The sequence below is a fragment of the Oncorhynchus keta genome, chromosome 35 (genome assembly GCF_023373465.1).
Source record: "Oncorhynchus keta strain PuntledgeMale-10-30-2019 chromosome 35, Oket_V2, whole genome shotgun sequence".
NCBI lineage: Eukaryota > Metazoa > Chordata > Actinopteri > Salmoniformes > Salmonidae > Oncorhynchus > Oncorhynchus keta.
In genome coordinates, this window is record NC_068455.1 from 24,208,908 (window position 1) to 24,226,330 (window position 17,423).

General features: G+C 46.4%; 1 protein-coding gene across 5 annotated transcripts in view; it reads left to right on the plus strand.

Moving 5' to 3' along the window:
* LOC118369066 (homeobox protein Meis2) overlaps positions 1-17,423 on the plus strand; it is a 126,761-nt gene that overhangs the window by 55,424 nt on the left and 53,914 nt on the right. The window lies entirely within an intron of this gene.

Consider the following 17,423-nt stretch of genomic DNA (forward strand, 5'->3'; position numbering starts at 1 on the left):
ACACACACACACACACACACACACACACACACACACACACACACACACACACACACACACACACACACACACACACCTGTCACTCAAGCTCGGGTCAAGTCAATCAGACATCCCAGTTTGCTCTGCTGAAAAGCCTCAGAGATGTGGATGTAGAGCTGACACCTAGCCTAGCGTAGCATTGCCGTCAGCAGTCCTGGCCACTGCTTTGTCACATACTGGATATTGTCTCTCAATGCACTATTGGCGCTTTGTTTATTCTAAACTGACAGCTATGGGGAAGGGTTTTCGATGAGAATCAGGTTCATTCTTATAGAGGGAAGTGTGTGTGTTTTATATGTGTGTTATGTCAGTGTCATTTCATTGCTAGCATTGCTTTTTATATTAAAATAAAACTAATAGAGACATGTTTTGATAGCACTTATGTCTTGAGCATTAACAGCACAAACATGTTGTTGAATTTCCTGTAAATACCCCCGAAATGGGTCAAACTGGCATCCATCTAATACTGCGGTGTTACAAGAAGAGCACAGAACACTTTCACTGTAATTATGAACCTAAAATGTGGAGCTTTTTTTCACTCTTGATGGTCATTTAAAAAATATATAAATGGAGAAGACATTCAAATATTAATTCAGTCTGTTTGAGGTTAAGATGGCAGCTCTCCATAGCTCAGAGGAGCTTGTTTGTTTCGGTCTCTCTTTGCCGAACACTTAAATCAGACATCTGACAACGGCTCATTCACTTCAGTAGGCAAAGAGTGACGCTACACCTTGGATGAATTATTCAGAGGACACAATGATTCTGTGGATCATTTTGGAAATGAGTCTGTGTGGGTGGAGGGTGTGGGGGCTATGTGGGTAGAGGGTGTGGGGGCTATGTGGGTAGAGGGTGTGGGGGCTATGTGGGTGGAGGGTGTGGGGGCTATGTGGGTAGAGGGTGTGGGGGCTATGTGGGTGGAGGGTGTGGGGGCTATGTGGGTGGAGGGTGTGGGGACTATGTGGGTAGAGGGTGTGGGGGCTATGTGGGTGGAGGGTGTGGGGGCTATGTGGGTGGAGGGTGTGGGGACTATGTGGGTAGAGGGTGTGGGGGCTATGTGGGTAGAGGGTGTGGGGGCTATGTGGGTGGAGGGTGTGGGGGCTATGTGGGTAGAGGGTGTGGGGGCTATGTGGGTAGAGGGTGTGGGGGCTATGTGGGTGGAGGGTGTGGGGGCTATGTGGGTAGAGGGTGTGGGGGCTATGTGGGTGGAGGGTGTGGGGGCTATGTGGGTGGAGGGTGTGGGGGCTATGTGGGTAGAGGGTGTGGGGGCTATGTGGGTGGAGGGTGTGGGGGCTATGTGGGTAGAGGGTGTGGGGGCTATGTGGGTAGAGGGTGTGGGGGCTATGTGGGTGGAGGGTGTGGGGGATATGTGGGTGGAGGGTGTGGGGGCTATGTGGGTAGAGGGTGTGGGGGCTATGTGGGTAGAGGGTGTGGGGGCTATGTGGGTGGAGGGTGTGGGGGCTATGTGGGTGGAGGGTGTGGGGGCTACGTGGGTGGAGGGTGTGGGGGCTATGTGGGTGGAGGGTGTGGGGGCTATGTGGGTAGAGGGTGTGGGGGCTATGTGGGTGGAGGGTGTGGGGGCTATGTGGGTAGAGGGTGTGGGGGCTATGTGGGTGGAGGGTGTGGGGGCTATGTGGGTAGAGGGTGTGGGGGCTATGTGGGTGGAGGGTGTGGGGGCTATGTGGGTAGAGGGTGTGGGGGCTATGTGGGTAGAGGGTGTGGGGGCTATGTGGGTAGAGGGTGTGGGGGCTATGTGGGTAGAGGGTGTGGGGGCTATGTGGGTGGAGGGTGTGGGGGCTATGTGTGTATGTGCTTGCATGTGTGTGTGCACGTGTGGGTGTGTGCACACTCTTATTAGTAGGGTGGGTCCCTGTTATGCTGCTGTAAAGTCAGGATTCACTGAACAGAGTGGGTGTGTGCAGTGAGGTGATGCAGCTAGCCAGGAAGCATGGTCGAAGAGAAGGGAGTGTGTGTGGGGAGGTGGGAGGGATGGGGTGGTCATATCCCACCTCCCTCTATGATGTCAGGACATTATCAGAGCAGAGGTCTGTATTGATTTGGACAGGGAGGTGGAAGGGACACACAAGCTGGTGCCTGCTGACCATGTGGACTTGTTAGTGTGGACAGAGTGATAGTAGAAGGGGGGAGGGAGGGGGTGAATGGAGAAGAAGAGAGAGAGGGAGCCAGGGCAGGTCAGAACCCTAGGATGATCCTGACCCTCTCACTTAAGAGGGTCAGGTGCCCCCTGCTGTACCCCCATTGCCCGCGTTTCCCAAAGCCTCTGCCCGCCTGATTACCTAACCAGCAAATACAGCCAGCAAATACAGCCTAATTGAAAGGGCTGTAAATCCATTAAATATTGGTCAGGGATAATCAGGAGTGATTTAATCACTTTGATCTATTCAGGAGCAGTGGTACTGCAGGAGCACAGCCATTAGCCTCACGGCAACGCAGCAAAGCACAGTGCTTATTATTCTCATCATTATCTTAATGTTTTTACTGATGTTCATGGCTAGGCTACATCTCCTAGGCTGGATATTTCTCCCCAACCCACGGAATAGAATGGGCTTCATTTGAAAGCTGACTGCGTGTGTGAGGTAGAGAAAAAACGAATACAAAAAGATCCCCTCTTCTTTCGCCCGACATGAGATGAAGTTGGACGATAGTTTAATGGGCGAAGAAGGGAAGAGGGGGGAAAAAAGGGGGGAACATTTTGGAGGCCTTCTTTGAGCCACTTAACATGGTGGTTAGACACACACACACACACACACACACACACACACACACACACACACACACACACACACACACACACACACACACACACACACACACACACACACACACACAGACACACACACACACAGACACACACACACACACACACACACACACACACACACACACACACACACACACACACACACACACACACACACACACACACACACACACACACACACACACACACACAAACACACACACACACACACACACACACACACACACACACACACACACACACACACACACACACACACACACACACACACACACACACACACACACACACACACACACACACACACACACACACACACACACACGTCTCCTGGTTAATTTGGTGTGCTTGTACTAATTAGAAATTTCTGGCTTTATTGAGGGATCATTAGGCATCTTTCTTGGTGACTTGAGGAATGCCTGATTGTAGGTCTCTCACAGTTCCAACGTTTCCCTGCTCCAAAAAAGGAGAGAAAGAAACACAGAAGGCTTTGCAGCCTCTCCAGCCATTTCCTTTACAATTTTGTTTAATTAAATTGAAAGAGTGGAAAGGGGAGAAGGAAAAGAAATCCCAATAGATCGAGTCCAGGGGCATTTTTTTTAATTCAGAGAAGTAGAGCTTTTAAGACTCCTCTTTTCCCACTCTCCTTCATTACCTCTCCTGCTTTTAGATGTTTTCTCAAATCTTTATTTGTCTGTTTTGTGAGACAACCAGGCCAGTCTTATACAAGCAATAATCCCTCCCTTTTAACCTAGCTTCATCTTTTTTTCTTAGAGAAAGAGGGCTAATTGAATTATCCCCCTCTACTCTACTCTAGCCCCCCAACCCATACACACTCACACACATACACACTCACACACACACACACACACACACACACACACACACACACACACACACACATACACACTCACACACATACACACACATACACACTCACACACATACACACTCACACTCACACACATACACACTCACACACATAAACACTCACACACATACACACTCACACTCACACACATACACACTCACACACATACACACTCATTCACCTTTTCTTTTAATTTGTTAAGCAAATGTATTTTCCATTTAAGGATGTGTTTGTGCTGGGGTGAATTCATGGGGACTTTGGCCCCTGAATGGCCTATTGCGGCATTCTGCCATTCACACATTCATTAACTGAGGCAGAGAGTGAAAGGGAGCGGGGCTTGTATTTTCTCCAGCATGCTAGCTTCTCCTCCATGAGAGTGACCACAGGGGTCTCCTACATATGTTCTCAACATCCAGCCATTGTCACCTATTCTGAAAGAGCTCAAAAGGACGGGACCCCCTTCACACCGCGAAAAACAACACAGGCCAACAGTAACAATTGTTGGCTTTTGGTTTCAGTATTATAACTAAATCGCATCCCCCTCCCCTCCCTCCCTCCCCTCCCCAGCCTCTGACCTCACACTCTCATGGGAGAAATCACAGGGCGGCTTTCTTCATCACAGTCAGATATGGAAAATAGTCTTTCTTCAATTGGCACTTGCCCCTCAGTCCTTCACCGGCCATCCATCGGCCTTCAGTCAGCCCAGGGAGAATGAAGCGCAGCGTGTTGTGTGCGGCAGCCGAGATCTGATATCTTCTGTATGTAATGAATACGCCAGCAATTATTATATAGAGTTATTGTGATAAGCCCAGCCTCTTTCATGCATGTATTCATCTAGCAGCAGAAAGCACGCGAGCTGGCATCTTTTAATGTCCCCGGTGGAATTGGCAAACTGCTGGAGAGATCAGCTGGCATAAGCCGGTAGTAGAGGGCCAGAGACAGGCTCTCCCTCCACCCCTCCCTCCCCTTCTCTCCCTCCTTCTGTCTGAGTTTCTGGATGTCTTCCAGTCACATTAAGGGAAGGGAAATCCCAGACTGTTGGTATAAGCTTTTCAATATTACAGGGAGATTATGTTATCAGAAAGGTAAACTTCACCGTTTGGGGTAAAATGGTCAACTGCGCTTCAAAGGCATGGAGGCAGAAAGTGGACGAGAGGGAGGGAGAAACTGCAGGAAGGCTCTAAGGAGAGAAGAGAAGACAGACAGGGTGAGATAGACAGACAGAGAGTGAGGTTGTGTTGCTAGGCTAACTGCTAGCTGGGAGGTTTTCCATAGTAGTAAGGGGGCTGCCCCTTTGTTTGGCGAAGACAAACTCTTGAGTTATCTTAATTAGCCTTTTGGCGCCCTCAGCCTTCCTCTTTTTTAGCTCCCTGCTAGCCCTCTGTTAGGCCCCACTAGACATTGCTAAGACAAGGGTCGACTAGGCAATGAAAACAGGAAGCGCTCAGATACAAAGATACCACTCCGGACCTGGCCTTGTCTTTTGACTAATCTAATCCCTCAAACACCTATAAAAATAAATAGGGGACCTCAGGAGCAGACCTAGTGGGACTAGTGAGTGAGTGAGTGTGTGAGAGAGAAAGAGACAGAGAGAGAGGTTGAGAGAGAGAGAGATTGGGAGAGCGAGAGAGAGAGAGTGATGCAGTCTGTGAAGGAAGGAGTTGCCCTCTCAGGCAGGCATCAAGCGTCTCAGGTTTTGTGCTGGGCCGTGCACCCTTTGGCCGGGGTGTTTGGGGAAATGCTGTTAAGCTGCTAAGCCAGGTGTATTGCTCCCCTGGGCTCTCTGAAAGGGAAGTGATATATCCCATGGTCCTCCATAGAGCCATGCAACACTTTCACATGGGTTACTTTGAATTCTGTTTTCTATGGAGCCCTGCTGCATATTGACTGGTATATTAGCACAGGAAGAGTTGCAGCAATGAGACAAGACTGTAATTACCAATTGGATACCACGAAATTGGGGAGAAAATGGGGTAAAAGTAAAACATTTTTTATTCAATAATTAGCACAGGAGGTTGGTGGCACCTTAATTGGAGATGACAGACTCGCGGTAATGCCTGGTTGTGGAGTCAGGGGAATGGTATCAAATACATCAAACACATGGGTTCTATGTGTTTGATGCCATTCCATTTCCTCCATTCCAGACATTATTATGAGCCGTCCTCCCCTCAGCAGCATAATTATTGGGCCATTGAGAAGATATGATCTATATTATGTAGATTTTTATCTCCTACAATTATGTCTGTATGAAGACATCTGTAAGTCAGGGTCAGAATGCCATGAGTGTCATGTCATTGTGACATGGTGACTGCCATTGAATATAGGGATCCAGGGCAAATTGGTTACACAAACATGGCTTTCAATGGTAACATAGGCAACAACAGCAATGTTAGAGAGATGTCAACTATAGTATCAACCCTGTTAATATAGAGCTTAACAAGAGTGATGACGCGATGAGTAGATGAGTAGGCCATCACAAACATCATTAGCAGACGAACACAGAACAGACAGGGCCAGCGGTCACTCTCCCCCTCAACCTAGCATTAGTCTCCATGGAGACCGGGTGCCATCCCCAGGTCGTGCCCCAATGGGGAATGGCTCTGTAAACCAGAGAGACATAAAATAGCCAGGCTAGCTAGGTCATTCTGGAGACATGGGTTGGAAGTGTTGGCAAAGTTTGATAACGTATCTTTTTCACAATCGATAAACAAGTGCTCTCGTCTGCCCACTAAAAAGAGAGGGTGTCAGTTGTGTTTGAGTAGACCAAACATTCAGACTCTCTCTCTCTGTAGTGTTCCCTGTCTGTCTGTCTGTCTGTCTGTCTGTCTGTCTGTCTGTCTGTCTGTCTGTCTGTCTGTCTGTCTGTCTGTCTGTCTGTCTGTCTGTCTGTCTGTCTGTCTGTCTGTCTGTCTAATCCATGTGTATTGTTATGGCCACCGTTAGTGCCATTTCACTGGTACACCCCTCATCCGCAAACAGTTTGAAATACAAAACAGTTCTCATTTTACAGCACTGTTTTTAAAGCTGTCTATTCCTGATTTTGTTCGCCTATACAATTTATTTTCCACTTAAGTTGGACATGATGTTTTCTGTTTATATGGGATAAAGAGTTTCCTGCTGCTCTGGGTATTCGCTGGACGGTAGTGGTTGCCTTTTCTCTTCTCAGCAAGGTTGTCTTGTGTCTTGTGAAGTTCAGGAGGGGGGTGAAGGGGGGGTTGATGGGGGTTCTTAAGGGGTCACAGAGGTTCTGGACTGAAGGAGGCCCACATACTAATCTGTCATGTGCTCGTTTGCCATGTAGCCAGAAGTCAGTTCTCCAGTCACCCATGGCAACCCAGGCGACAGTTTGGTTCACCACCGCTGCATGCCCCCCAAGTGTGTATGCGTGTGCTTTCACATACCACATGCCCCCAGGCGTATGTGCCTATAAGAAAGAGTGTCACCATATATGGAGTCTCTATCTCTGCCTGAAGTTTACAGAACAAAAGTGAAGCGAGAGGAGAATGGCAGTGTTTTGGAAATCACTGAAGTAAAGGATAATGAGTGAAATTAAGTTTCAGGTTTGCTGACTTAGGAACTTTTGTTCCATAGTGTGTTCCTCTAACTAACGCTGATCAGGTCGGCCACCCTGGGACGAGGACACAAACCATCTGTTCATCACTCGCCTTGTTCAAACATGGGCCTGTGAAGATGGGAAGCCACCGCATGGCCAGTCAGTCCCCATCGATAAAGACACAGAACTAAACCTTCCACCAGAAGACAAAACCCATGACAACCAAAAACTAGACCCCAATAAGTGTTTTCATTTCAATTATAGGAAATGCTTGTTGACCTGCAGAATATAGTTTTCTAGGGATTTACAAGAACAATAAATATTTTTTTCACAAGAGGAGAGAGAAAAAAACTCCCAGAAAGTTTAGAATGCGGTATCCAGTGACCCTCCTTCTGTTAGGCCGTATAATTACATGACAAGCCACATCAACCTTCGCTTGTTTCATGTTCAAGTATTTTTACACTAATTCCCAGTGGTGTTTGTGTGTCGTAATTGACAGAGCCTTTTTTATGATACACACAGCCCTGTAGTGCTTAGCTGGCTGCTCCACAGGTTTAGGGAATAACAGCCGTCAATTTTTTCCCGCCCTGACATCAGACCTTTTCACTTGGCCACCTTAATCCAGATAGTTCCACTTCACAGATTGACAATCCAGGCTCACAGCCATGGAGAACACAGAATACAGCACAGCACTGTTGCAGTTGTTTAACACCTGCTGTGTGTATGTGTCGGTGTCTCACATAGTTCCTCATTTGCTTTCTAGATAAACAGTGTTGTATGCTGTTTATTTGAGATTACCCTACCTGGTATTAACAGGCAGTTGTGAGGACAGCGTCTCATTCCTTCTCCCTCTCCCCCTTCCTTTCTTCCCTCCCTCCCTATTGTTAATGCACCGGCCTGCTATTCACGCCTTAATGCTCCTTGTTTAATGAAGTAGCAGAAATGAGTCCTTTCGCTAAGGAGATGTTTACAACACGTTGTTCACACTGTTTGGAGGTAATTAAGCCATGTGAAACTCTGCAGCGCCTGCCAACAGAAAAACAACACCCCATAACAACAATAAAAGGACAACAAGTGGATACTGAAGGGGCCCATGTATGTACAGTGCCTTGCGAAAGTATTCGGCCCCCTTGAACTTTGCGACCTTTTGCCACATTTCAGGCTTCAAACATAAAGATATAAAGCTGTATTTTTTTGTGAAGAATCAACACAATCATGAAGTGGAACGACATTTATTGGATATTTCAAACTTTTTTAACAAATCAAAAACTGAAAAATTGGGCGTGCAAAATTATTCAGCCCCCTTAAGTTAATACTTTGTAGCGCCACCTTTTGCTGCGATTACAGCTGTAAGTCGCTTGGGGTATGTCTCTATCAGTTTTGCACATCGAGAGACTGAAATGTTTCCCATTCCTCCTTGCAAAACAGCTCGAGCTCAGTGAGGTTGGATGGAGAGCATTTGTGAGCAGCATTTTTCAGTTCTTTCCACAGATTCTCGATTGGATTCAGGTCTGGACTTTGACTTGGCCATTCTAACACCTGGATATGTTTATTTTTGAACCATTCCATTGTAGATTTTGCTTTATGTTTTGGATCATTGTCTTGTTGGAAGACAAATCTCCGTCCCAGTCTCAGGTCTTTTGCAGACTCCATCAGGTTTTCTTCCAGAATGGTCCTGTATTTGGCTCCATCCATCTTCCCATCAATTTTAACCATCTTCCCTGTCCCTGCTGAAGAAAAGCAGGCCCAAACCATGATGCTGCCACCACCATGTTTGACAGTGGGGATGGTGTGTTCAGGTGATGAGCTGTGTTGCTTTTACGCCAAACAAAACGTTTTGCATTGTTGCCAAAAAGTTCAATTTTGGTTTCATCTGACCAGAGCACCTTCTTCCACATGTTTGGTGTGTCTCCCAGGTGGCTTGTGGCAAACTTTAAACAACACTTTTTATGGATATCTTTAAGAAATGGCTTTCTTCTTGCCACTCTTCCATAAAGTCCAGATTTGTGCAATATACGACTGATTGTTGTCCTATGGACAGAGTCTCCCACCTCAGCTGTAGATCTCTGCAGTTCATCCAGAGTGATCATGGGCCTCTTGGCTGCATCTCTGATCAGTCTTCTCCTTGTATGAGCTGAAAGTTTAGAGGGACGGCCAGGTCTTGGTAGATTTGCAGTGGTCTGATACTCCTTCCATTTCAATATTATCGCTTGCACAGTGCTCCTTGGGATGTTTAAAGCTTGGGAAATCTTTTTGTATCCAAATCCGGCTTTAAACTTCTTCACAACAGTATCTCGGACCTGCCTGGTGTGTTCCTTGTTCTTCATGATGCTCTCTGCGCTTTTAACGGACCTCTAAGACTATCACAGTGCAGGTGCATTTATACAGAAACTTGATTACACACAGGTGGATTGTATTTATCATCATTAGTCATTTAGGTCAACATTGGATCATTCAGAGATCCTCACTGAACTTCTGGAGAGAGTTTGCTGCACTGAAAGTAAAGGGGCTGAATAATTTTGCACGCCCAATTTTTCAGTTTTTGATTTGTTAAAAAAGTTTGAAATATCCAATAAATGTCGTCCCACTTGTTGTTGATTCTTCACAAAAGAATACAGTTTTATATCTTTATGTTTGAAGCCTGAAATGTGGCAAAAGGTCGCAAAGTTCAAGGGGGCCGAATACTTTCGCAAGGCACTGTATGTTACTGTTGATTTTTGCAGCCACCGAACTTAAAGAAAATCATACTTGAGAAGTTTGAATTGTTGCGTAAATTCCCCAATTTCTAACATAATTTGCTTGTTTTATTTAACTTTTATTTAACTAGGCAATTTAGTTAAGAACAAATTCTTATTAACAATGACGGCCTACCCCGGCCAAACCCTAACCCGGACGACACTGGGCCAATAGTGCGCCGCCCTATGAGACTCCCAATCACAGCTGGTTGTGTTACAGCCTGGAGTGGAACCAGGGTCTGTAGTGACACCTCTAGCATTGAGATGCAGAGCCCCACTCGGAAGCTAAAGCTAGTCCAGTGCATCTTTAATGAAGATGCATCTCTTAAAGAGAAGCCATTGGATATCTGATGTTCATTCAGATGGGTGTTTATAGTGCCAAGGACCTCTCTGTGCATGACCAGGGGCCCAAAGTCAGCCCCTGTTGGCCCCCTGTCAAGGTGACTGCACAAGCCCTGACCTGAACAGAAGACAAACAGAGGAGAGCCTGTGGAGTGAGGATTCATAAAGTACTGCTCCATAGCTGGATACTCCTCTTCTCTAAGACCTCATGCTTCAGCGAAAACAAGCCTCAGCTACCCCCTCAACCCTCCCTCCCTCACACTGACCTAACCCACTGCTGCAGTCATAACATTGATCCATTGGCTAAGGCCAGGCCTAGCTGACGCTTTGGGACACAAAAGTGTATGATGTAATGGACTGGGGCGGAGGAGGCAGGGCAATCTGCGATACAGTATACACATGGTGCCCCATTGTGAGAAAACTCAAAACCAAGACAGGCACTGGTACAGATGGAGAGGCCCATATTATCTGAGGTTTTCCTTGTCCTGGTTTTTTGTACTCCATTGCAGATTGTGTTAGAAGAATGTTTTTGAGGCTTTTAAATCTTCTCAGAGAGTAATTTTCCCAGACCTCTCCTTCTCCCAACCTCACCCTATACTCCCTCTCCCCTATCACACCCTCCTCTGTTCCACGCCTCATGCTCAGGCCAGAGGGGGTTTGTGGGAAAATAGGAAAATAGGAAAAGCCCCCTACAGGCTATCAGTCAGTTGAATCAGCGGTCGGTGGTGTGTTGGGTTAGTGGTGACCAGCTAAATGAGATACTGTAGTTTAGCTGCTTCTGAGCTGCAGGCACAGCCCAGAACCCCCCTTTGATATTCATCCAACACCAGGAGAAGGGGAATGCAGGGAGAAAGGAGCAGCACGAACATGGAAGTAGGAAACCAGGCTAAAGGGTAAGGAGGGAGGAGGTTGAGGGAGGAGGAGGAGGAGGAGGATGGGGAAGGTTGAGAGGGGAGGAGTGAGGAGGGGGAGGTTGAAGGATGGGGGAATAGGGCACAAATCAAAAACAGACCCGGTGCTGTTTCTCTGTTTGGTTTGGGACCAAATCCCACTCCTGGCATTTTGTCGGTGGTGGAAAGTACTTAAGTAAAAATATTTAAAGTAGTGCTTAGGTAGTTTTTTGGGGTATCTGTACCTTACTTTACTATTTATGTTTCTGACAACTTTTACTTTCACTTCACTACCTTCCTTAAGACAATTAACTTTTTGCTCCATACATTTTCCCTGACACCCAAAAGTAGTTACATTTTGGATGCTTAGCAGGACAGATAAAGGGTCCAATTCACACTCTTATCAAGACAACATCTCTGATCTTCCTTCTGCATCTGATCTGGCAGACTCACTAAACAGACAACATCCCTGGTCTTCCTTTTGCATCTGATCTGGCAGACTCACTAAACAGACAACATCCCTGGTCTTCCTTTTGCATCTGATCTGGCAGACTCACTAAACAGACAACATCCCTGGTCTTCCCTACTGCATCTGATCTGGCAGACTCACTAAACAGACAACATCCCTGGTCTTCCCTACTGCATCTGATCTGGCAGACTCACTAAACAGACAACATCCCTGGTCTTCCCTACTGCATCTGATCTGGCAGACTCACTAAACAGACAACATCTCTGATCTTCCTTCTGCATCTGATCTGGCAGACTCACTAAACAGACAACATCCCTGGTCTTCCTTTTGCATCTGATCTGGCGGACTCACTAAACACAAAAATTATGTCTGAGTGTTGGAGTATGCCAATGGCTTTCAGTAAAATAAATTAAACAATAATATGGCTCCATCTGGTTTGCTTATTATAAGGTATTTGAAATGATTTGTACTTTTACTTTTACTTTTGATACTTAAGTATATTTTACTTAAATACTTTTATACTTTTACTCAAGGATTATTTTACTGGGTGACTTTCACTTTTACAATTGGGTACTTTTTCCACCATGACATTTTGTTGTGTGATTTTCCTCTCTACCTTTTCCCTCCCCTCTGTTGCTTTTCTTTTGCTCTGTGCTTATTCCAGACAGGGGATTCCTTCACAGTGGGTTCCTTATAACTAGGAGCCAAGCCTCTTGTTCTCACCTCAACTCCCCTTGCGCTCTTCCCATCTTCATTTTTCCCATTCAATAATACGGCTGTCAGACTCTTTTGACACCAGGAAGTACAGTTTCATACAATCCAAGCAGCTACTCTTCCTGGGGTCCAGCAAAATTAAGGCAGTTTATACAATTTTAGAAACATTACAGTACATTCACAACACACTGTGTGCCCTCAGGCCGCTACTCCAACACTACCACATATCTACAGTACAAAATCCATGTGTACATTTGTGTGTTTGCATGTGTCTGTGTCTATGTTTGTGTTGCTTCACAGCCCCCGCTGTTCCATAAAGTGTATTTTATCTGTTTTTATGTCTAATTTTACTGCTTGCATCTGTTGTTTGATGTTGAATAGAGTTCCATGTAGTCATGGCTCTATGTAGTACTGTGCACCTCCCATCGTCTGTTCTGCTCTTGGGTACTGTGAAGAGACCTCTTGTGGCATGTCTTGTGGGGTATGAATGGGCGTCTGAGCTGTGCGCCAGTCGTTCAAAAAGACAGAGGTTTAGGGTTTCGTGAATGATTTTTCTCAAATACAATGCTTCTTGTTTTATAAATATTTAGGACTAACTTATTCCTTGCCACCCACTCTGAACTAACTGCAGCTCTTGGTTATTAAGTGTTGCAGTCATTTCAGTCGCTGTAGTAGCTGACATGTAATAGTGTTGAGTCATCTGCATACATAGACACAAAGCCAGTGGCATGTCATTAGTAAAGATTGAAAAAAGTAAGGGGCCTAGACAGCTGTCCTGGGGAATTATGTTGGAGAGGCTTCTGTTAAAGAACACCCTCTGTGTTCTGTTAGACAGGTAACTCTTTATCCACATTTTCCAGCAGCAGACTATGATCGATCATGTCAAAAGCCGCACTGAAGTCTAAAAAAACAGACCCCACAAACAGACCCCTCGTCAATTTCTCTCAGACAATCATCAGTCATTTTTTTAAAGTGCTTGTTGAATGTCCTTCCCTATAAGCGTGCTGTAAGTTTGTTGTCAATTTGTTTACTGTAAAATAGCATTGTATCTGGTCAAACACAACTTTTTCCAAAAGTTTACCAAGGGTTGGCAACAGACTGATTGGTCAGCTATACAGTGCCTTGCGAAAGTATTCGGCCCCCTTGAACTTTGCGACCTTTTGACACATTTCAGGCTTCAAACATAACGATATAAAACTGTATTTTTTTGTGAAGAATCAACAACAAGTGGGACACAATCATGAAGTGGAACGACATTTATTGGATATTTCAAACTTTTTTAACAAATCAAAAACTGAAAAATTGGGCGTGCAAAATTATTAATCATTAAAGGAGTTGGCAATATCAGATGGTTTTGTGATGAATTATTTTTTTCCTAAAATTAAGGTGCGCCTTAAGCTACTATCATTGTCATGTGAAGGAGGGAAACTGAGAGTGTGGGTCAATTTGTTGTGGTTTTCTCCCCCTGCCACTTTTTTGACTGAATTTTATAGCCATTCCCCATATGTCACCCCTTTACACACAATGCATTGGTCCATCCATAGAACCGTAAGGCCATGTGAATCTGAGCGTGTGTGTAGGTGTAGGTATGTATCTGTTATCCATTGAGCAGGACTAGTTCAGAGGCTGGCTTGTTGGCGGCCACATCTACTAAGATCAGAGGCTACACAGATGAGCGCATACGATACGAAGCCCCGCCACCCGCCGTATCAAAAAATAGCCCAGCTGCCCAAGAAAGAAGGAAGGGAAGAAAAGGAATCAAAGAAAAATAAAAAAATAAATCCAAATCTAAGTAGAGCAGGCCTTGGCTCCAGATGTGAATCTGTGTGAATATTGATCGTGGGGGAGAGAGAGCTAGTCACCTATATCCCCAGGGCTGGTGCGACTCACACACAAAAAGCCTCTCGCTAAAGCTCATAAACCGAGCTTGTACAATTATTTAGATAAAGAGAGCCTGGCGTGCCACCGTATGCCTCGCAACCCTGCACCTCCTCCTCTCTCCCTGTTTCTTCTCCTCCTCTACCTCCTCCGCCTCCTCCTCCTTTACCTCCTCTTCTTCATCCAGCGTGAAGACGTAAGAAGGGGGGAAAACCTGTAATTATCCACACTTTTCTGAATCCCTCCTTAATGTTCATTATTGAAACCAGCGGCAATTACAAGTTCAAAGAGGTTTAGAGGACCAGCAACCCGCATAATCAGGAGAAAATTTAGCGCTGCTCATTCGTCACAGCAGAACACACACGCACACACACGCACGCACGCACGCACGCACGCACGCACGCACGCACACACACACACACACACACACACACACACACACACACACACACACACGCACACACACACACTAACAGGGGTGAATCATAGACACAGTGACAGGCGTCAATTTCCACACAGGCAGAATCTCAGCCACCCCAGGGCGCTACCGCAGCTCAGGACCCAAAATCCTCTTATACATTGCTTTTGTTTTTCCCCACTGTGACAAAAACCCCAACAACAACATCTTAGCCCAGACTGATACTACACTATACCTCCTATCTTTGCCTTGTTTAGTGTGTCTTGTTCTGTTTGTATTTCCAGCTCCCCTACCTCTGTCTCTATCCTCCCCTCTCCTCCTTCCTTCCCCTCCGTCATCCTGTCTTCCTGTCTATCCTTCCTCTCTATCTCTCGCCACCTCTCCTCGGCCGGCTGGTTTCAGCCTGCAGCACGTGGGAGTGTGTGTTTCAGGCCAGTCCCCGGAGGTGCATCTCTGTTACCTTTGGGGCTGGGTCACAATGGCTAATCCTGTCTTCAGGTGCCTGTACAGCACACTGAGAGGAGAGACGGGAGAACCGGAGGTGAGCTCCTGTTACAGGAGTCCCTGACCAGGGGTCACCACAGGCACACACACAGTGGTAGCCACAACATACACACAAACGCGCGTATGCGCACACATGCGCACACACAAGCACATACATACACGCACACACATCAAGCCCCCACTCATCATCCCCAGGTGGCTTAGCCCCTCTCTCCCTCTCTCTTTATCTCACCACTCTACTCTTTTTCTCTCTCTCACTCTCTTTCTTTCCCAGATCAGTCAAACTCTTCATCGCATTAGGGGATCCCTGATATGATCACCGTGGGGAGCTGCTCTGGTGACCATGTCCTCTCTCCTACCTGGCACCCTCTTTGTTGAAGCCTGTCTCTCAGGGACACAGGCTGGGGTCTCCACTGTATTGAATGTATAGAGCCCTGTCATCTGGACCTGTGTCTTAGCCTGGAATTCAGCCACTGATAGAATCATTATTTTTCATTGAGGAAAAGCCATTCGTCTCTGCACCCAGAGGCTGCCTTGTTTCATTAAGTAGCCCATCCAGACAGACAGATGTGCTCGCCACACAGCCCTGTTGGCCTATGCAAGAGCATGTATTAACCCACAATCCTTTGGGGGAGATTATTAGGCTCGTGGTCCTTCTTCCATTGATTATCTCCACTCCATTTTCCCTCCCCTCCCCTCTCCTCTCTCATCCTCCTCAAATATTAAAAAGTAACAAAGCATTTGGAAAAGCGGTGGAAGGCAAGCTCTCTCTTTTCACTGATCATTCGGAGTTACTGAGTGGGATCTCTTTAAGGCACAGTTTGAGTGGAACTGAGTGGAGTGTTCTGTGGAGAAAGAAGAAAAAACGTTGGTGACTGTGAAAAGATGTGTGTTTAAGCAAAGACAACCGTATCGACACATGGAAGGAGGCTGATATTAGCAGATGTTAACAATTGCAGCTCCGGCTGAGGCATTCCTCGTGTTAGAAGCAGGCTCCTAATTGCCGTAATGGACCTGGTAACCACTGACAGTAATGGAGTTGCAGGGGAACCATCCTCAGCACCTGGAGTTAGGGGCCATCACTGGCCTGGCCCGCTTCAAGATGTCCACTGTTGATTTGAACTAAATAAAAGGTTGGGTGGTTGAGGACTGCTCCCACTCTTCTCCATCCACCTCTGTCATCCCTTGTGGATGTGCTGTGTTTAATGGATGGTCGCAGACCCCACCTTAGCCACACCCATTCCACTGTCGGTCCTGGTATTTACTGGAGCCATTGTCCTCCACAAGTGTTTGACCTGGGGGACTTGGGGGGGCCTTAAGGGGGCTTTTGGTGGGGGTCCAGCCGGACCTGAGCAGGCAGAGATTTGAAAGTAGGTCTGTGTCTGTGATGGGCTGGCTGGGTCACCTTTGTAGTGGTTCAGCCTGCCTGGTGAAAGGCAGCAGGGCGGCGGGCAGGGCGCTATGGGGGGAAATGACTTCCTGAGACATTACCATCAATCACCAGACAGGTCAACTAGTCATGCCCCTGATCCTGCCACCTGAGGGGTTGGGATGAGAGGAGTGGGGGATGGGGATGGGTGGAGTAGACAAGAGAAAGTTTGAAATGTAAAACACCAGTTAGCGAGGTGGAGAGAGTGAAGTTCCTTTATTGGAGGTCCAGGTTTGGTGTGGTGGTCAGTTAGCACCACCACCTCTCTCTCTCTCTCTCTCTCTCTCTCTCTCTCTCTCTCTCTCTCTCTCTCTCTCTCTCTCTCTCTCTCTCTCTCTCTCTCTCTCTCTCTCTCTCTCTCTCTCTCTCTCTCCCTCCCTCCCTCTCTCCCTCTCTCCCTCTCTCTCTCCCCTCTCTCTCCCTCCCTCTCTCCCTCTCTCCCCTCTTTCAATTCAAGGGCTTTATTGGCATGGGAAACATGTTTTAACATTGCCAAAGCAAGTGAGGTAGACAACATACAAAGTGAATATATAAGGTGAAAAACAACAAATTAACAGTAAACATTACACATACAGAAGTTTCAAAACAGTAAAGACATTACAAATGTCATATTATATATATATATATATATATACAATGTACAAATAGTTAAAGGACACAAGATAAAATAAATAAGCATAAATATGGGTTGTATTTACAATGGTGTTTGTTCTTCACTGGTTGCCCTTTTCTCGTGGCAACAGGTCACAAATCTTGCTGCTGTGATGGCAGACTGTGGAATTTCACCCAGTAGATATGGAAG